Source organism: Ptychodera flava, chromosome 14 (genome assembly GCF_041260155.1).
Source record: "Ptychodera flava strain L36383 chromosome 14, AS_Pfla_20210202, whole genome shotgun sequence".
In the NCBI taxonomy this organism is placed as follows: Eukaryota; Metazoa; Hemichordata; class Enteropneusta; family Ptychoderidae; genus Ptychodera; species Ptychodera flava.
The window spans coordinates 5499348-5520010 of record NC_091941.1 but is presented as its reverse complement, the minus strand read 5'-3'; the positions used below and the strand labels follow the sequence as shown (position 1 = coordinate 5520010).

Genomic DNA, 20663 nt, shown 5'->3' with positions numbered 1-20663 from the left:
TGACCACTACTGGCTGTATACAAATTAATATCCAAATCATGACTATGAGAGCTTTCATCAAACGTACTTTTGCAGCATCTAAGTTTCCTCAACAAATCTGTTAATAGTGTTATGTGTGCAAGCTATCAAAGTTACATGTGGATCTAAGAGACTTACATTCAAAGGAGAGTCCATAAATGTCTCTTGAATGAAGTCTAATGGGAATTTTTTAGTAGGGCATAACCATCACCATGGGAAACACACTGGGTGAGATTTCAGGCAAGTGAGGATAGTCAAGCAGTTTTCTACATAATCTATAATACCAGCCAGTTTTAACTTTTAGACATGCAAAGATATCTACAATTTCACCAATATTTAATGTCCGATTGGGAAAAGTTTTCTTTCTTTGTGTCTTTTACACGTGCTCACTAACACCGACTTCCAATGCTAGTGACATTGCGATGAGTATTCGACTGCTTACTATTGAACAGTCAGTGTGAGTATCTGATCATCAAAGTTACTTCTTTTTTTACAAAGTCAACTTGAAATCTTACGATTAAAATTTGACAACATCTCAGAAATGTGCCAAGTGTCTGTGAACATATCAGATGCCAGGTTACAAACGAGCAAAACACTCCACATGATATTTGTCAATGATTAAAACCAAGTTACATCCCTCAATGTCATCTACATTTAGTTTTCTTTTGAAAGCACTGATCTCTCATATCTTCTCGGCGGAGATTTTGTCATGATACATTCTTTTTTGCCGAAGGACAGGATTAATTATTCATTGCGGCAAATGCCCCATGCACAACACCTGACGAAACTTTGCACTTATTGATTCTGAAAGATGGGCAGCATTTGTTCACGTTCAATCACTCAAAATCAGTATTTCAGTCCCAACCATCAATTTGTACACACCCAAGTGACCTGTAACATACATAAATCCATAATATTCATTAAACTTCCAGTTTAGCCTCAATGATCCAATATTGCTTTTTTGGCATATACCTGGCAATGTGATCCATCATTGACAAAAACACTGACTCTAATCTAGTAACACTACCTGCTTATACATTTTAGCCTTGACCTGTGGAAAAAACCTGCATACACAGGTCATATTTTTAACTGAAACTGACATGGAAAATCTATTGGTCATGCTACAGTGACATTTGGTTGCACAAACAATTGATTCTACTGTCACTGACAGTACGGCTGAGAATCAATTGCTACGATACAATGTCATGAACTTATGGGATTAATTGTCAGAACCACAAAGACACAACGCCAATCATAATCCACATTGCTCAATAACCAATACATCATATACTTCATTTTTATACATCTACCATCAAGAACAATAGAATTTTGCGTGCGCTAAAAAGCCGTACAGAACGCCCGTTCAGTATTACATACGGTTTCCAGGTGCCCCATTCCCTGCGGCTGTATCTGTGCATTCACTGTTGAACGGTTTCAAGGGACTCATTGGACGAGTGCCAGAACATGTCTCGCGCATACTCTGTACATACGTGTGTAATGCACACACTATCCAGAAGTTGCAGAAGCGCGTCTGAGATAGCATTCCACACTTTTGCAATAAATCAGAAGAAAAATTGTTGACATTGCACGAAAATGGTCACTACTCTGACAATTGATGCCCCAGTCAGGAATGTAAGATGTATAGTAATAAGATTATCACGAAAACACTGCAAAGGATGCACGAGGACATTGGTGCCGCACATCGCCCTCCGCTTCGCATCAGGCAATACACTGCGCCAATGTCCTCGTGCATCCTTTGCAGTATTTTCGTAATAACCTCACAAAATTAGAATTCTGAGATTTAAATTTATTCAATAAGTCATCATTGATCATATAATCCTAGTAAATGAATAATTAGCACAATGTAATCCAGAATTCAGAAGATGATAAGGGTACTCTGCCATTACACATCTCTGCTTCATACTGGTAATTATCTTTGATGATACTGTCTCTGTTGACTTTGTACATTCTGTCATTATTAGTACAACAAGGCCCCAAAAGACTTACTGGTTATGGATGCTCTCAAAACATGAGGGGCCTAGGTGCATTAAATTGTTTTTGTTTTGTTTTGGTCATTCATGCTTTCTGAACACATAGTTTACAGTTAATTTTCATTTGTTGTAAAGAATTCTACTTATTTGAATGCTGGGAAAGAGGTATTTTGTGTAAAGCATACCATCTTGTGACTTTAATATTTCATTTTTATCTATAGTCAATCTCTGTTTCACAGAAATAGACAACAAGGGGTTGATGTAAAAGGCTTTCCAGTGATGTGTGTGTGTGCTGGACAGAAACAATTCTATATTTGTGGCCTAACTGTAGTGAAAACTGAGGGAGAGATTGTCCTTCACACCTCCATGGAAGAATCAAGTTCAGATGGGAAAAAAATCCTTGAAGAACTAAATGAAGAATGAGACCAGTGGTCTTGTCTTTCAATGGTGGTAAAAATGTCTTCATGGAAGTATGTGTGAAGGACTTGTAAAGAATGTGAGATGCAAGTATAAACACCTCCATCAGAGTGACAAAGTTCTAATTAGACAAACGGTCTAGTAGGAGACAATGGCTGACAGAGACTGCCCTTTACACCTCCTTTGGAAGAAAACCTTGAAGCAACGTGTGATATTGGAACAGCAGGAGGATGACGGTGTTTTACACATGCAGAGAGATGACGAATTTTAGAACAAGGTAGCTGTGACAAGGATGTGACGCTGTATGGTGACACTTTTATCAAAATGACTTGAAAAAGTTTAAAGTGTCACTATAACCAGTCCTCTTGTGCCATGACTGCATAAACACTGATGAACTCTGAGAACTAAAAGAAGTTGTGAGTAGTCTCCAATGCGATAAATTCATCATTACTTCCTGTATAAGTCAAATTACTCACACTTCAATTGACAGCTGTGAATATTTCCTCAACACTTTCATCTTACAAATCTGCACTCTAATGCTTATTGATAAACACCTGCGAATAAAATTTCAAGTTATCCAACCCAGAGACTCATTTCAGAGAAGTAAAATGACACATCCCTTGCGGTTTTGACACTGACAAACAAATGTGTAAATCTTAGAATGGGGGTCGTTGCCTGTGATCAAATACTGCGTTCAGCTGGCATTGAAATCTCAACAATCAACCATGCCTCTATGTCAGAATCAATGTACAAACGGAACTGAACTGAATTATGCAACTCCCAGAGAAGATAATTACAATACTGGAAAATGACTGCAGCTGCTGTAAGTCGTACCATGCTTGCAAGACAGCAAAGAGATCGATGTACAGTTGGTACAGATGTGTCGCGGCTGACTTAGATGTTGGCAAAATGACAACTTTTCTTTGAAATGCATCAGAGAGGATTTCAAAGACTGCTTTGCTAGTTAAACAGTAATATGCATGGCGCTTTCACTTCATGGAAATCAGTTTGTGTACTATGGGATGGGAATGACGAAGGCCAGACCACAGATGACATTCTGTAACACACTGTTCTTAATCATAGGAAATATCCACTCCATCAACTTGTGTTCACCCTGGAAAATATAGAGATGTAACTTTGAGGCAGAAAAAACTGAAGTTGGTTGCACATAGGGCAAGGTTATAGAGACTAACAATAATTAAAGCTGCAAGCAGCCTTGGCGGGGCCCAAGCGATTAACATGGTGTCCAATTCTTGCACTGATTATATTATGTGCAAAATTTTAGCTTGAAAACAGTTAAGTTCTTGTAAAGAAGAATTTTGAACATGATCTCATATTTGTCTGTTTCATGCAAAATACGATATGGGGACAAAACCATGTGACCGTTCCAATTGCCTTTCACAAACTTGAAAGAGCTCTCACGAAGAAGGACAAAAGTGAAATTTCACTTCCATCAGTGTTTTGGTTCTGGAGAAGAAGATTTTTAGAGATAAATTGCGATTTTCGCGAAATCAAATATTGCGTCTTAATCTCTAAATTGAGCACGATTACCTACCAAAAATTTGTTTCAAAAGTACAAGACATATATGAATTAGATGCTACTCAAAATTGACAATACTGGAAGGTTAAAATATTCCATCAAATGAATGTATTCATCTTTGAAATTTAGGCCGTAATAATTGCAAATTTGGTTAAAAAATAAATAATTCCATTTAGTCATATATTTTTCCATTCCATCTTTACTGTTCAAAGTTTTACTTTTGTATAATTTTATGACAAGACTGTGAAAATTTAGAAAATCAAGCATGGTGACCCCATCTTTTGTCTTTAATATTTGATTATTCTCATATGCCAGAATTCAAAAATTTCCATGTGTTCTTCCTTGTGTTGCTCTCTGGCCTGATCTTGTTTAGGTAATGTTTCACTATCATGAGCGTCATTTGACACAAACTCTTCTTCAACTACCATGTATATCAGAGTCAGAGCTATCTCTGTCACTGCTCACGTATGCAGTAACAGTGACACTACAGTAGCAGGGCGGTATCTGATAGTGACAGTTGCCAATAGGCAGTAGCTGTATTAACTTTGATAATTTTGACAATATTTTTGTTCAGTTTATTATACAACTGTGTTCTTGTTCTACTCTCAACAGCATGTTGAACTGTCCAGTATTCAGCTTGCTAGCACAGCCTACAGCTGTGTATGTGTACCATGCATCAGTGCTGACAACTGACTGTCAGTCTGGACTCTAATTAAACTATCACCTAATACATATTTATATATACAGGCTTTGTCGACAAACTGAACATTGTGTGTTTGAGCAGCTGAAGGGAGACCGCAAGAAACTGTAGTTGATATATTGGATAGAGATTGCAAAAATCATCAACGGTTGCAGCTTCTGCCCTGTTACTAGGCTCAAGTTTGATTTGTTTACGACAATCACACATGTTTAGATTTTTTCGAGATAAAAGAAAGTCATGGAATGTGACGAAATGGTTGTAGATTCTGTTAAATTATTACTAACATTACAACATTTGAATGACATAAAGATGGTATTCATTTTTCATTAAATTACCTACAAAAAACTTGGAATCGGAAAATGTAAAACATAAAAGGACCAATTAATTTTCAAGTGCCCCCATACAGGTAGAGCAAAATTTTCAAGCTCCATGAATTATGCAAGCGATGCTCGGACAGCGCACAGCGTATCGATGACACTTGGGTCAGGGGTCATGACCAAAAACGTCAGTGCGTATTCACGGCCAGCTTGAATCATGCCACGGATCACGGAAATCACGGATCATAAATCCAAATGTTCATGTCTATTACGCAAACAGAACCCTACAATATGAAAACACATAATGTTTTGATATGGAATAACATCTTTTTGTTTCACTAACGATCAAGTTAAATGCTCAAATATCGCGACAAGACTTGCGCATTTGCACGACATGAATGCGGAAGTACGTCGACTCGGCAGATGAGCGAGCGCCTTCTCTGAAAACCTGTTTACAATATCACGTCACAGTACACTGAAAATTCTTGCGAATTCATCATTAAGGAAGCCAATTCACACAAGTTTCTAAAGTCAGTAGGGATATTTGCTTGTTAGCAGCAATATACCACCTACATTTCGCCGTTCAGGAGTGCCTTACTTGCTCTTCATTGTAAAAAAACCGTATGCTTTTGACGTGACCTAACTTTGCAAATTCACAATAGACTTTCCGCAATAGTCGTTGGAGATTTTGTTCAATATATCACGCGTGGTGGAAACCGCAATTATCCATAATCACACAGGCACCTACAGCCAAACACGGATTTCCAAACTTATCCGTAACTTGAACAGCCTCTTCGAAAAAGTTCAGTGACTCCAACCCGTTTGGTGGGTCAGCGATCACATCGGAATGATCGACACCCGTTGCACTGATACGTTGTCATCAAGAAGTTTTCTTATGATTTCGTGTTTCCTTGGCTGCCGCCTTTGGTAAAACTTGTTATGTTGTCGACAACTCTGGTGCGTTCTCGCACTGGTCTATCACCGGCTGTTAGGGGAGGACACGGCGACATTGCACTTTTATATGATATCCGATAGTTACGGCTAATAGACTATACAATATCGAAGATAGATTGGCTCGGCTAGATCTATTAGGTGGTGAAAACAGAATCTAGTATCGTCTAGTGTCGATATTAGAGTCCCCAAATCACCGATAAATATCTGGTAAATATTGGCGATTTCACAAACCTTGCGTGCCGAGGCACAGGGCAAGTCATTCTAGTGTCGTCTACTATCGATATAGAGTCCCCAATTGCCTATAACCATGGAGTAAATATCGGCGATTTCACAGATCTGGCGTACCGAAGCACAGGGCAAGTCATTCTACTATCGTCTAGTATCGATATTAGAGTCCCCAAATCGCCGATAAATATCGGGTAAATATCACAGATTTCACAGATCCGTCGTACCGAGGCACAGGGCAAGTAATTCTAGTATCGTCTAGTATCGATATTAGAGTCCCCAAATCGCTGATAAATATCGGGTATATTTCGGCAATTTCACAGACCGGGCGTGCAATGGCAGAAAGAAATTACAGTGAAATACAATTAAGCTACAGAACTTCATAAAACAAGGTGTTGTTTTAACCGATGTGTATCAGCGATTTTTACGACATAAACACACTGGGCTTCATGTGGTCTTGTTTACATCTTTAATCAGCTACATGCTCTCAGTTACATAACGCACAAGGGCCACTCCATGCATGTCTGATAGATAATCATAAACAAACACCACACCTTGCAATGTCATGTATCTTTCTTTTTTATTCGTGATGGATAAGTGAGCGTGCATTCATACACCTACATATAAAATTACCCGAATAGCTTAATTTATGATCCTTGACACTCACATATCAGCTGTGCGTAGACCCCAGTAATTGTGCCCTGGCAGGACCTTGTCCCACTCTTATTCAGTCAATCACACCAGTCGGCCACCCCTTAAAGCTAGTGGCACACTCCTCTAAGTACTTCCGTGGCGGTATACTTGACAACGTCACCTGGCGTACAAAAGCTGGCCGTCAAAGTTGCCTTACACAAGGGCCGAGATTAGGGTTCTTGTGACTGCTAGCTGACTTTGACAGCGGACATTGCAGTCTGTTGTGCCGTCTTTAACTTTCAAGTGTACAATATAACATACATCACTGATCGATCTTCTGACTGACGAGGTTTTAAACTGCTGCCTTATGAACATTGAGGCGACTTAACCTATCCAAATGCCTCTCGCAAACTTGAAAGTGCTCGTACTAAGAAAGACATAAGTAAAATGTCAGTTGAATCTGTGCGTTGGTTTTTGAGAAGAAGATTTTAATGATTAAATTGCGATTTTCCCTATATCCAATACGACGAACAAACCTTCTGACTGACCCAAATGCCTTTCGGAAATAAAAAAGAACTACCACTAGGTATTATGAGTGTACAATTTTAGTTCAATCTGTGTATTGGTTCTGGAGGAGAATGTTTTTTAAAGATTAAATTACAAGTTTGCAAAACCATATACGGCAGCCAAACCATGTGACCGATCCAAACGCCTTTCGCAAACTTGAAAGAGATCACACTTTAGATGATGTACATAAAATTTCAATTGAATCTGTGTGTTTGTTCTGGAGTAGACGATTTTTAAGAGTAAGTTACGATTTTTGCAAAATTCAGTATGGCGGCAAAACCAGTGACCTATCCAAATGCCTTTCACAAACTTGAAAAAGATAACACTATAGATGATGCATGTACAATTTCTGTCGATTCGGTATGTATGTTCTACAGAAGAAGATTTTTAAAGATGAAATTATGATTTTCGCAAAATCAAATATGGCGGCCAAACCGAGTGACCGATCCAAATGCCTTTCGCAAACTTGAAAGAGATCACACTTTAGATGATAGATGTAAAATTTTAGTTCAATTGGTAAATCGGTTCTGGAGAAGAAGATTTTTAAAGATTAAATTGTGCTTTCACAAAATCCAATATGGCGGCAAAACCACGTGACCGATCGGAATGCTTTTTTGCAAACTTGAAAGAGATCACTGACAGGATGACATGAGTAAAATTTGAGCTTAATCGGTGTTTTGGTTCTGGAGGAGAAGATTTTTAAAGATTAAATTACAATCTTTTGCAAAATCCAATATGGCGGCCAAACCACGTGACTGATCAAAACGCCCTTCGCAACCTTGAAAGAGATCATACTTCAGATATTAGATGTAAAATTTTAGTTCAATCGGTGAATCGGTTCTTGAGAAGAAGATTTTTAAAGATTAAATTGTGATTTCACAAAATCCAATATGGCGGCCAAACCACGTGACCGATCAAAATGCTTTTTGCAAACTTGAAAGAAATCACTGTAAGGATGACATGAGTAAAATTTGAGCTCAATTGGTGTTTTGGTTCTGGAGAAGAAGATTTTTAAAGATTAAATGAGTATTTTAGAATATCCAATATGGCGGCCAAGGTCACGTGACCGCATGCGATTTTATTTGCAAATTCCAAAGACCTTAGGTCATGCTTGCTATACAAAAAATTTCAAATCGACTAGACCCCTAGGTCTTTTGGAGAAGCCATCTTTAGGTTTTTGGAAATCCAATATGGCCGCCAGGTCACGTGACCAATCAAAATTTCAAGGGTCAGGTGCACGAGTACTAATTGGCTCCTAAGAGCCCTGCAAGTTTGAGAAGTTTTCGTTCAGCCGTTCGAGAGATCTAGGTGAGCAAAGAAACGGCAGAAGAAGAAGAAGAGGAAGTCAGTAGAACTTGAGCAATAACAATAGGGTCCCAGCCAGTCGGCTTGGGCCCCTAAAAACTGTTGAGATGTTTGCTGTTACATTCAGTTTATTCTGCCTAGATGCAACATAACAGTTAATGACCCTTGATAACAGCACTTAACTCTTGTCCACACATACACAAACACACCATTTGCAAAGATGACAAATTTCATTTTATGACATTAAAAAAAAACATTCATCAAAAGTTTACCATTACAGGGCACATCTGTCATCTTGATGTGTGGGTTACCATAAAATATGTCATCGATGCATGTGGACATTAAATGAGATATTAAAATAGAATGAAAAAAGTGATGCAGGAAAGTCTAGAAAAATAACAGCTGACTCTGAAAACCATGGTCAAAGATTTATCAATTTTGCTTTACCTTTTATTTATCATATATTTATTAACTGTTATTTATATAAATATACTCTGTATTCATTTTGTGTATTGACAAGTGTATGGCGACTGTTCAAAGTGCATTAGTTTTTACAGCATATTTTGCTGACCATTGCCTTTTATTTGTCATTTTCTGTCATTGTGCATCTTTTTTATTTGTTTTATTTTTCTTTTGTTTCAGACACAGTGGAGCGGTGTGTTTCAGACTTGTCAGAGGGGTGTTTAAATGTGATCTGTAGTATGTCCTGAATGGAAGAATAAATAAGTAAATAAATACGCATGTACATAAATGAGTAAACAAACAAATAAAAAAAAAAATATAAATAAATAAATAAAATGCCTATCCTCTAGGTCACTTGCACAAATGACACAACTAAAATGAACATCAATGTTTGTTTTCCCATACAGGAAATGCTCCTATAAATACCCTACAACTCCAGAAAGTTTCAATGTTTTACAGATATACACAACCAACTATTAATTGCAGGTGTGCTGAATGCCTGCCCCTTGTCTGTTTGCAGTGTAAACACAATACTAGATCTCAAAGTTGAATAAACATTTCTACACAGTTCTCTCAAATTAAGGTTATTAAATTGAAAGGTGAGAGATTAGGGCATGTACACATTCATTGCTTTGTGCTTAGAGGTATCATGGCCAATTAAAATAATTCATAGATAATACATGTCCCTTTATACTTGATGAAATTAATGTCTGATTTGAACGACTGATGGGAAAAAAAATTGAAAACACAACCCTGGCAATAGGTTTGTTACGATTTGTCATTAAATATCACAACGTGATCACTGACATACATCATTCAGAACAGACGACTTTTGTCAATACCATGTGATATTCATTGTTCATTCTAACCTTTCAACATAATTACATCTACTTGAAGCTTTGGTGTGCCTAATTTCAGGGATAACATGCGTACCAGACTGAGTCGCTTTAGAAATTCATCAACAATGAATGAGTGACAGCGTAGTATGATGAAATTTGCTGAGGATTAAAGTCAATAGACACAGGTTCAGTACCGTAATATTTTTAGAAGGCAACATTTTCATATTCCTGTCCTATCAATTTAATACAGTTTTTATTACATCGGTACACATACTTTTTCATCACTATATTATTACTTGCTGGTGATTGCAGAGATGGGCTTGGATGTAATTTCTGAGCCAAGATTTGCCTGCCTGCACGGTTTTCTCATCATACTCACATATCATTTTATTACGTGTCCTGATCACGGGGTGGCACTTTAATGTCATAATAAAATTTTAAAATTTATCTAAAGTGATAACCATATGACCTATAGTGAAACAGGGCAAGGATGAAACGGATGCCAGATACTGACAGTCGATCTAGGGCAAGGACAGAGTGTGGTCTGGCTTAAGACAGTTACACAGAAATTACTATCATTTATTACCTACTGCGTGTGACCCTGCTTGCTATTAATTTGCTGGTGATATCTTCATCATTATCAATAACAGAGATTCTATGCATTCTAAGAAAGAGCAAAATAGAGTATGAATGATTTGAATGGGTAAATTCTTACATTATCTTTTATACATGTCAAACAGTCAGGAATCTTTTGAATTTGTCATGTATGGTGTATTTTGTGAACTGTGGGGTCAGCATTGCACATGTGAAATTAAATATAATATTATAAGTAGCTTGAATGCCAAAAAGGATTTGAAAAAAGAGAAGCTTGAGTGACAGAATTTTGATTGATGAGCCTCAACAGGATCATGGTCGGTAAATTGTATTGCACTGGTTGTGGCTCCTTCTAGGATTCATGTACATGTGCTATAAAAGAGTTGCCAATTTTTGACGTTCAATTGTGAAAGTGATAGTCTATTTCAAGGCAACATTCTTTGATATTGGTACAACTTTGGGCTGCCATTCAAAAAGAATGAAAAAAGAATGAAAAAAATTTTGCTGTCGTTAGCTGACACTGACAGCCCATCTGTGTCATTTGGCAAGGATGATGTGTGCAATCTTCCTTCATGTACTGTGTTACCATATCTGTCACTGCTTGCGGTAAGAAAGAATTTTATCAATTTTAATAGTTAGAAATGAACAAGATAAACAAACTAAAAAACAAAATAAAGGAAATACTCTACCGTTAAATGCATGAGAGTATTCTGACCTGGAAAACAAGGGAATGGAAGGCGTTCTTGTTTTTATCATTTTAAAATAAAGCAATCAAAAACCAGGAAGCAATTTGAAAGGAAACGGGAGCATCTGAGAGGGACCTTGCAAAATGAAAATATTAATGCAGACATACATACAGATGATGGATGTCAGCTGAGCCCGTAATCATACTCTACTATATATAGTGCAAATATTGCAGATGGAAGCTAAAATTAGGTCTTCACCTGCGATAGTGCAGTGTTCAAGCTATCCTATTGAGTGTTGCCAGGGGTTACAAACACAAAGCTGTAAATCTGACTCTGTTTTTTTATTTTATTGCGATGAACTGCAGGATGTTGGTTTGTCGGAAGGTGCATCAAAGCAGACCTGTATTCACGGTGTCACACATTCACACCCATTAATGTAACAGATGAACACCATCCAATATTCATCTTGCAAAAATACAGCATATTCAAGCGTCCTTGACACATCTAATAACAATATTGAGGAGAGATGTCAGTTTTCAAGAGGATCTGCTTGCTTTGCTTTCCTGGTGAATTTAATCTTTCCTTCAAAGACCGTCTCTTCATTGCTTTCCTTCTGAACTATTCAATGTTTTACAATGATATTTTTCTTTGTCCATTCTGTTTAGGCCAAAGTAATTAAATTCTTTGTTTTGCATCCCCACCCGCTTAGGTTTTCAAGGTTTTCATGAAAAAACACACACAGTGTATTTGAATAGGAAATTTTGGGACATAACCGCTTAGCTTTTCTGGACTAAAATTTTGTTACAATTTTTTACTTGCTGCAATCAAATTACATTGTGTTAATTTTCTTGTGTGTGTTTTCCAGCCGCTTCGACACATACCTTTTCCCATTTAGAGTGGACGCAAAACAAAGAATTTAATTACTTTGGCCTTATCATACTGCAGTACCGAAGTGAACTATGTAACTTTTACATACATTTGAACTTTTCGTATTCCTTGATTTAAGTACAAAGCTGTATACAGACCTTGCTCCCTATGATAATTTTCAAAACACACATTAAGAATGCAGGGCACAGTTAGTGTACAAGACTCATGATCAAAGGATGGTTAGTTCAAGAGATGAGTATGACCAGACAGGCAGACTGTGTTTGAGATTCTTGCAAGATGTTGTGCCCTTGAGCAAGGTACATTACCCCTAATTGCTCAACTGGGCAGCAGGTTATGGGTACCTCATCCTGTACATGTAAATGGGCTTCTTGCAAGTTGGATGATGGAGTACGTTAAAAAAAACTCCAAAAAACACTTGCAGTACACTCACTATACTAGTAAATGCTGGTACTTACTGAAGCAAAATTTGTTATTTTTCTTCTGTTTTATGAGACAGACACTTCAAATTGATATCCTCCATGTTTTATAGAACCACATAAAATCTCCAAGGTGGTTTGCTCTGTCTCACAGCGCGATCAGTCTCTTTATGGCTACAAGGTATCACATTGAGAGCTATGGCCTGATTTATAGCCTGTTGTATTAACTTTGTTTTCAATCTTCAAGTTTTCACGCTGTCCAAAATGCAAAACAGTTATAAGATGTACCTGTACGGTTTCTCTGAGGGTGAAGCCATACATCAATTAAGGCAATGAGAATGGAAATTATTTGGACGTTTGCAGAACTTGTGTATAGGCATCATGAAAACACTTGCATTTGAGGAAGAAAAATAGGTGCCTCTTCGGAGCAAGCTGGTATTTGCATTTTTGATGATGTCATGTATTCAAATGGGCAAAATTTGGGCAATATTTGGAAGTGCTTTAACAGGTGTAAAAAAACCAAAATATTTATTTCTGATTTCTGATGTGCTAGCAATCACCCATCATTGGCACAACTCAGAAACTAGTGCATTGCATTTGTGATACTTTAAGCTTGTAGCACTAACAGCATATGGTGTGAAAACTATCCAGAGAAAATGTTGTTCCTATCTCTCATTCAGGATGCAATATTTTTTTAAAATCTCTGGCAATCTAGACCTGAATCGCTATTCAATGCAAGTCTCATCATTTTTTTTAAATGAGTACATCATCACCTTTTCTCTAGTTGTGAAGTATCCTGAAACTCAAACATATGGCAGACAATTTCCGTTTCAAGGTGGCGATGCAACGCCCACTACAAAGGCGGCATGTATGAGCTTCAATACCTCACAAAATTGCTCATTCATGTAAAGCCTGCTTTTATAGCAATATCTGGACTTACAATGAGACACCACTAAAAACTTTTAGTACCTAATAGACCATGTTTATTGCTGTCTATTGCATGTACATGGTAGCATATGTTCCTCTAAATGAAGATTACGGCGCCCCATCTTTCAACAGGCTGGAGCTCGCAGTGAGGCAGACTCCTTTAGTGAATAGCACAGTCAGAAAATGAGGGTCAATGCACATGGCTGCATCATCGATAGTTGAGTATTTAGGCTTTCTGAAGTCAAGAAGGTCACACAAGCAGTTTACTCAGTGACCTAATTACTGTGTTACCAGCATAACCAAGTCAGGAGAGAATCCTCCATACATTTTCACACAATTTGAAAAGAGTGAGTCACTTTTACAATCTGTGCGGATTATCTTCTTTCGGCTAGATGAAAATACTGTATGATGTTGGCCTTTGCAGCTGAAGTTAACACATGGTGCACGCAAAAGAAAAAGATGATCTTTGCAGTGTTGTCCTTAGAAGCCGGGTGCCGGGTAAATAACCCGGCTGTTTTGCATTTTTCCCCGGCTACTTTTAACGTAATTAGATTATTTTTATAGACCTGCAATTTCGGGATTGCACTGTCAGCTGTTAGACGCCGCACACGTACGATTAGCAGTTTCGCGACCCCTTTCCCCGCATGGAACTGCACAAACATAAAACAGTTTCTAAATACCCGTTTGTGGCTTTTTGAGCCCGATCTTTTATTTGTTAAATAGTGTGATTGGCTGATGGACGCGCCTATGGTGTTGTCTTTGTTACGAGCAGTCGTGCATTCCGGCATGGGTTCAATTTCACTGCACCTCTCCATGTTCTCACTGTTGGGTTGCCCGATAGTGTCTTTCGATGGACCCTCTGAATCATTTTTCTACGGACTTGTGGAGCAAATTTGAAAGAAAATAGAGTTGTTTCCTTCCGACGCAATGCTGCATATCTGCTTTGATCAAAGTTGGAGACAGCGAGACGCGATGATCCCGCACGGTTTGCATTTAATTTATTGCAACATTTCTGTCAATCACTCACTTTGTGTCATAAGTTTCAGAAACTATCGTTCGCCTGAAAATTAGAAACGTAGTAAGTTAATACATAGGCACAGCTGACATGATAACGTGCCTCTGAGCTACGATGCCAATTTTCAGACTACACCCAGAGAATCCGAAACTTTCCACACAAAATGAGTGATTGACAGATATGTTGCAACAAATTTAATGTCAAGCGGGCACTCATCTCGTCTGGTTGTCGCCAAAGCTCAGTCGCGGAGAGTGCTTTTGCAAACATTTTACTATTATTCTTTGAGTATTATAACTCATAACAATGAAAAAATGCATTGAGACTCAATCCAATGCGTAATATTATTACGCATTGGATCGACGCTCTACGCATTTTTTCATTGTTATGAGTTTTCGATATGCGCATTTTGTTTTGCGTAAATGCGAACACTGTTACAATGAATTATCTTACAGATGTTTTTTTTACAAAAGCGAATGTGTTGTTATTAGAATAGTGTCGGTATTTTGAATTTTCCATCCTGATTTTGGGAAATGAGCAATGAAATGAGCAGACTGCAGGTGATTTAAGATTAAATGTTAAATCTTCAATGCAACTAAACCATAAGTGTGTCATAAATAATACAAACAAAACAAAATCATTTTTTTTTGTTTTGTTGTATGTGAGCCACGTCTAAGACACACAACAAAAGTACTGTTTCAGTCTCAGCTAAATGTCACCTCAGATGCCACCAGAGAACACCATTTCCACTCCAAAATTTCATTTTTCACCTTGCGAAAGGGGGGACACCCCCTCTCGCGCTCTCCCCCCTCGTTCGCTACGCTCACTCGCCGCTCGGTCGCTTCGCTCCCTCGCAGTCCATACGTCTACTTTATTGAATTACCCAGCTACTTTTGAATATAAGGACAACACTGTCTTTGACAAACACCAACAGATCTGACTGCTAATCCAATACACAAGCCACACACACCAGAGTTTGAAAATCAAATTACAAACACACAACAGAAAGTTGACAGAAAAAAAAGAAACATATGCGGAACAAAAGAGAAAACTACACGAACTCATAGTTTGTTACTGAAGGGTGATGTCATGTGTCTTAAAATAATTTTACATTCATTCTTAGAAAAAGCAAACTTTGCCTCAAATGTTATAACATTGAGGCAAACATTTGACTTTTCTGTGACACATTCACAACTATGAGTGAGAAAAATTTTGTATAGGGTATACTCACTTGCAAAATTGACAATAAGCTACATCGGTAGAATTTAACAACAAATATGGTCATGATATATTTTGGGGTTGTAAATCATAAATCATATCACAACTGAAAGTTGGATGTTGAATTCGTCATAGCATGTGTTACTACTGAACAAATGAGAAATATACCAGTATTGACATCTCTATAAAAAGAATCTTGGACCCATTAAAAATAGCAAGAATCATCATCGGTGATACAGTCTGTATTGGTGATGGGGAAATGTTAAACTGTTCTATGTGTGGTGCGAATAAAGTGAATGTCTTCTGAATGTAGTAGGTCAGAGTGAAGATGTTTAACCTGTTCAGAAAACATGTCTTCAACTCTTGATATTGGAAAATGAAAAATTAGCCATCCGAGATTATCTCATAGCACATAAAGCAAACAAAAAAAGTTAACATGTTTATGTAAGCACAGGTACAAGGATGTGACACTGTGGCAAACATATGGATGGTGTAGATGTTGAAGTTCTAAACAAAATTAATCCATGAGGGCTATTGCAGAAAGTATTATTACATACCTCGTATAACACACATCGCGCGCTCCATAGGATTCAATGGTAACTCATCGATGACGTCGCGGGCCGCATAGTCATCATTGGACTGAAAGTGAACTGGAGCTATTTTCAACTTGTCAACTTTTGGATGTAAAAATGTTGAAATTTCATGTTTTCCATAGGAAATCCAATTTTAGGAAAATTTTGCAGAAAAAAATTGATAAACCGCATAACAGTAGTTTAAATATATCATTGCGCCATTTGATGATGAAAATCGTTCCATTTTAACGGATTTTCATCTAAGATGGAAATAAAGCATTCGATTTTCATTTGCCAATAAACCTAAATATTTTGAGTGAAAATTGTGTAAGAAAGGCATGTAATAAAAACATTATAGCCCAAACAAGGGATTATGTATCCTTGAGGCAGGAGACAATTTGCCCTCCTTACGTCGGGCAAATGGTCACCTACCCTCGGGTACATAGTCCCATGTTTGGGCTATAATACATATTGTTGATGATATGAGAGCTGGTACAAGAAATAGTATGAGCATGATTTTGCAATCAAAAGGAGAGAGTAAATATGGAATCATGTCGTAGAATGTCTGAATGTCTGAATCTAGCTACTGAAGCTCAGTTTGAATATAATTTTGAATAAAGCTCCAGTTATGTTTATGAAAATGTCTGGAAAAAATCATAATTCTTTACATATGAGATTTAACAACAATCAAATTAACTGTGTAAGCAGTCACTGAATGTTTTTAATAGCTGTTTTACATTTGGTTGCCTTATAGCTGAGAGAAAAATAGAAAAGACTGCAAGACAAGACGAGAAATTTACAAAAAGTGTTGTGATCAAATAATAAAATACAGTTGATCTGCACTGATGTGATGCAGTGATCTGTAATGTAATATATTCCACTAATGTAGACAAAAGCTAGCCAAACATAGGAATGATAGACAGCTGTATAATAGTTGACTATTACATATCTGATACAGAATTCCTTTGTCAGGGATTGTAATTTGATTACTGTTTTTGCTGACACAAAAGAAGTGTAATTTGATTTTGGAGATAAAAATATGATTTACTGCACAGTCTGTTTGGTGATCAGATAATACACACAGCATGTCACTAAACAACACAACATGTAATCAGAGATACCACAATCTGAGATTAATTTGATATTTCAAATTCTGTTGCTAACACTTTGACTTCATAGAAAAGAAGGGGCAATTTCCTCTCTTGCAATTTACCATCACAATATTAAGGATCAGGAATGTGTCACTTGTCCATGAGGAAACGTTGATGGAAACATGATAATGGAAACAGTTTTGGACAAAACCTAGCAATGTGCAATCATGTATAATTCCATGGAAAAGGGATCAGAGTGGCAGAATTTCTGGAATAATTTTTCAGCCATGAAAAACATAATGAGAAAAATGTAGATATTAAAATCATATTTAGTGATGCAGCACAAATATTGCATTAAAAAAAATTTATGAATTTTTAACTTCTCTCTTTTTTTTCATCTTTCATTATTTTGAAAATATTGCCGCATTTATTCATCCATAGAAAGTGCATGGATTTTCAGTTATGTTGGCACTATAATGCATACCAAATATGTGTATTTGAAAATGTGAGTAGGATTTTCATCAACCCTCATATGTAAATGTTAAGTGAAGCGGATGACATTCTGTTTCACTCGAAGACGTTGCTCTGCAAATATTAAAAGCAAAATGGAGACTTCCTCTCCCACTATGTGTTGACAAGAACGCCTACAATGTGTACTGAACATCAAATTTTCGTCTGGTAGCTAGACATTTTTACAAGATGGATCAACTTGTCTCCAAATGAAGAATTTCTTTAATTCAAAATATGATTCAGCATAGCTGTAATGTACACATTTAACTAATAGCCAAGTCAAGCTGCATAAATTGTCATTGTTATGGCTTCAGTGTGTCTTGCATTTACGGAGGCTGTAAATTTTACTATAAAAACATTACGAGTTCACTTATGCAGCTACTGATTTGACATAGATGCATTTTAAGAAGTTTTTATCACTCACTTTTCTATCAACATTGATTTTCTACTGCAGAAACGAGAGCAATACTAACTTTTTACTGGTACATGGTGGGTACAATTTACAAAGCTGTAATATCATACATCTCTCGACTGAAGGTGCATCTTAAGTGAAAGCCTGACGTTTTAAAGGGTCACAGTATTTGTCAAAATGGTGTAACAGCACAGTTCAAATTATCAGTATTGTTGCTTGTATTTTAATCCATTTACAACACTGCCTCTCAATCAGTTTATCTTTTTTAATAGCAATTATCTTCTAGGTGGTAATTGTATCTAACTTGTAGCAAATAGTGGCATTGATGGCTTCCTCTTATTCATTTGCAATATTGTGTTACATTGTTTTATGGCAACTATTGGGTACAAGTTTTGGGTACAAATATAAAACACTCCGAATTGACATAATGCAAAGTAAATTTGAACAGTGCACTATCAGCAAAAATATTTGCTGTTGACAGTTAAAAAAGTTCATTGAGTCAAATGTTGTGACGAAAATCTGCTTTTGAAAATTAAAAATACGACTGTAGAAGGACGTGGACGAAGAAATGAATAGGAAGAAGCTTTCATTGCAAATGAAATTCATTGATCTTTGTTGTGTTTATTGTACGGGCCAGCCTAATACATAACCAGAATATTTGATAATGATATTTATTTAATATCTACTATTGACCACCTTGGTAATACAAAAGAGTTATAAATCAAAAAGCATTAAGTGTCTGCATGCCTGACCTCTTCGGAACAAATATTTATTCAGTTGGGATGGATGACATTCATCATGGAATCAACAATGGAGCTGGACAACAAAGGCAGACTGTGCGCAATATCAGAACAAAACACCGTCTAATCAAACATGATGAACAGCAGGTTTACTACCAGGGTCACCGATAAATACGTGGCAATGCATTCCAGTTTATAGGGTGAACAAAGCATTGAATGAAGCTAAAAATGAAAAAACTTGTGCAATGCATATTTGGATCTTTTTCTTTATATCTTGCTATAGTAATTACTATGTTCACACGACGCCAATGTGGTGTGCCCATTGTATCACTGTGTACAATATGTTGAACTCAAAGCTTGTGAACAGTGGGTTGGATTTCAGATGGAATGGAAGCTCTGCATGCTGTCACAACTCATCCCGTAATGATCTGCAATATCTAGTCTCCTGGAAAAGTGGCAATGTCACAATTCCAATGCAATTCCTGCGTAGATGATTGTTAAAATGAATAACAAACTGCTCTGACGTAACATGATACTTGAAAATGCTAAATCAAGGTAGACAAGCACTATATTACATCAGGGTGTTGTTGTCGCTCATTAAAATGTTTCCAACAATAGAGCTTTGGCAGATTGTAAAGTGAGAAAAGTAGAGCTGTAATCCATGTATGATTTATTGAACTGAACTGGAATTGTGACACCAGCTGCCTTTTTGTATGGAGCCCATTTGACCGTCTTGTCCACCATACAGATAGACATCATCCTCTGTCATTCTTTTTACCGTTAAGCCCATATATGGGCTGCCAGGATCCATCCACATATAAGCTATGGTATTGGTTGATTTGTGGCTGTGATAATTTCCTACTGCAGGTAGCACTTGGTCAGTGATATTACTGTACTTTGGGACATGATGTACTTGTATGGTGTGTGATTTGTCATGTCAGATGCTGGTTTATTGCGTGTTCGTTCCTGAGTCATTATTTGAAGTATGTTAGCTGGCTACATCAGCATTAACTGACAGTTCTGTCAGTGTTCTCCCAAGGATTTTGTTAAAAGAGGGCGAAGACGTGGTGCCAAGCACCACAAGCGACCGCATTAGCGGTCGCGGGGGGAGGTCAGGAGGGGGGTGCCCCCCTCGGCCCTCCTGCCATTGGAGCTTTGAAAAACAGAGATTAAAATAGTGTTATTTGGTGGCACTTGGGGAGTATTTTTTCAGATTTTTTTCATATAAAAAGCTCAAAGGAAAAGAAATCTGAGACAGTGTTCCATAACTTTATTCCAGTTCACTGATTTCAATGAAGATTATATTTTTTGAAAACGAAAACATAGCAACAGACATACATTTATTCATCGATGTCAAAATTATCACCATAACACTTACGCTTATGTATTCCCAGCCTGATACACATACACGTCCGACCGAGTCTAACAATAAGTCGTTTTGCTTTGGGAAGGAATACACAAGCGAAATTCTATAAACCTCCTATTAAAACTTCAGAGTACTCTGCTGTCCTTGGTTACCCTCAAGTTCCTAGGCATGTTTATACAGCTAAGTCGGTTACCTAATGCACGGCCCCTATGGAGGGACTGACCGTGGCTAACGTTACGGCCTGTGCCATGCAAATATGGCTG

The 20663-nt window shown here is 37.3% G+C and overlaps 1 protein-coding gene across 1 annotated transcript in view; it reads right to left on the bottom strand.

The window, feature by feature from the left end:
• Window positions 1-20663, bottom strand: part of LOC139149061 (serine/threonine-protein kinase Nek9-like) — a 110629-nt gene that overhangs the window by 64333 nt on the left and 25633 nt on the right. The gene's annotated exons all lie outside the window — the stretch shown is intronic.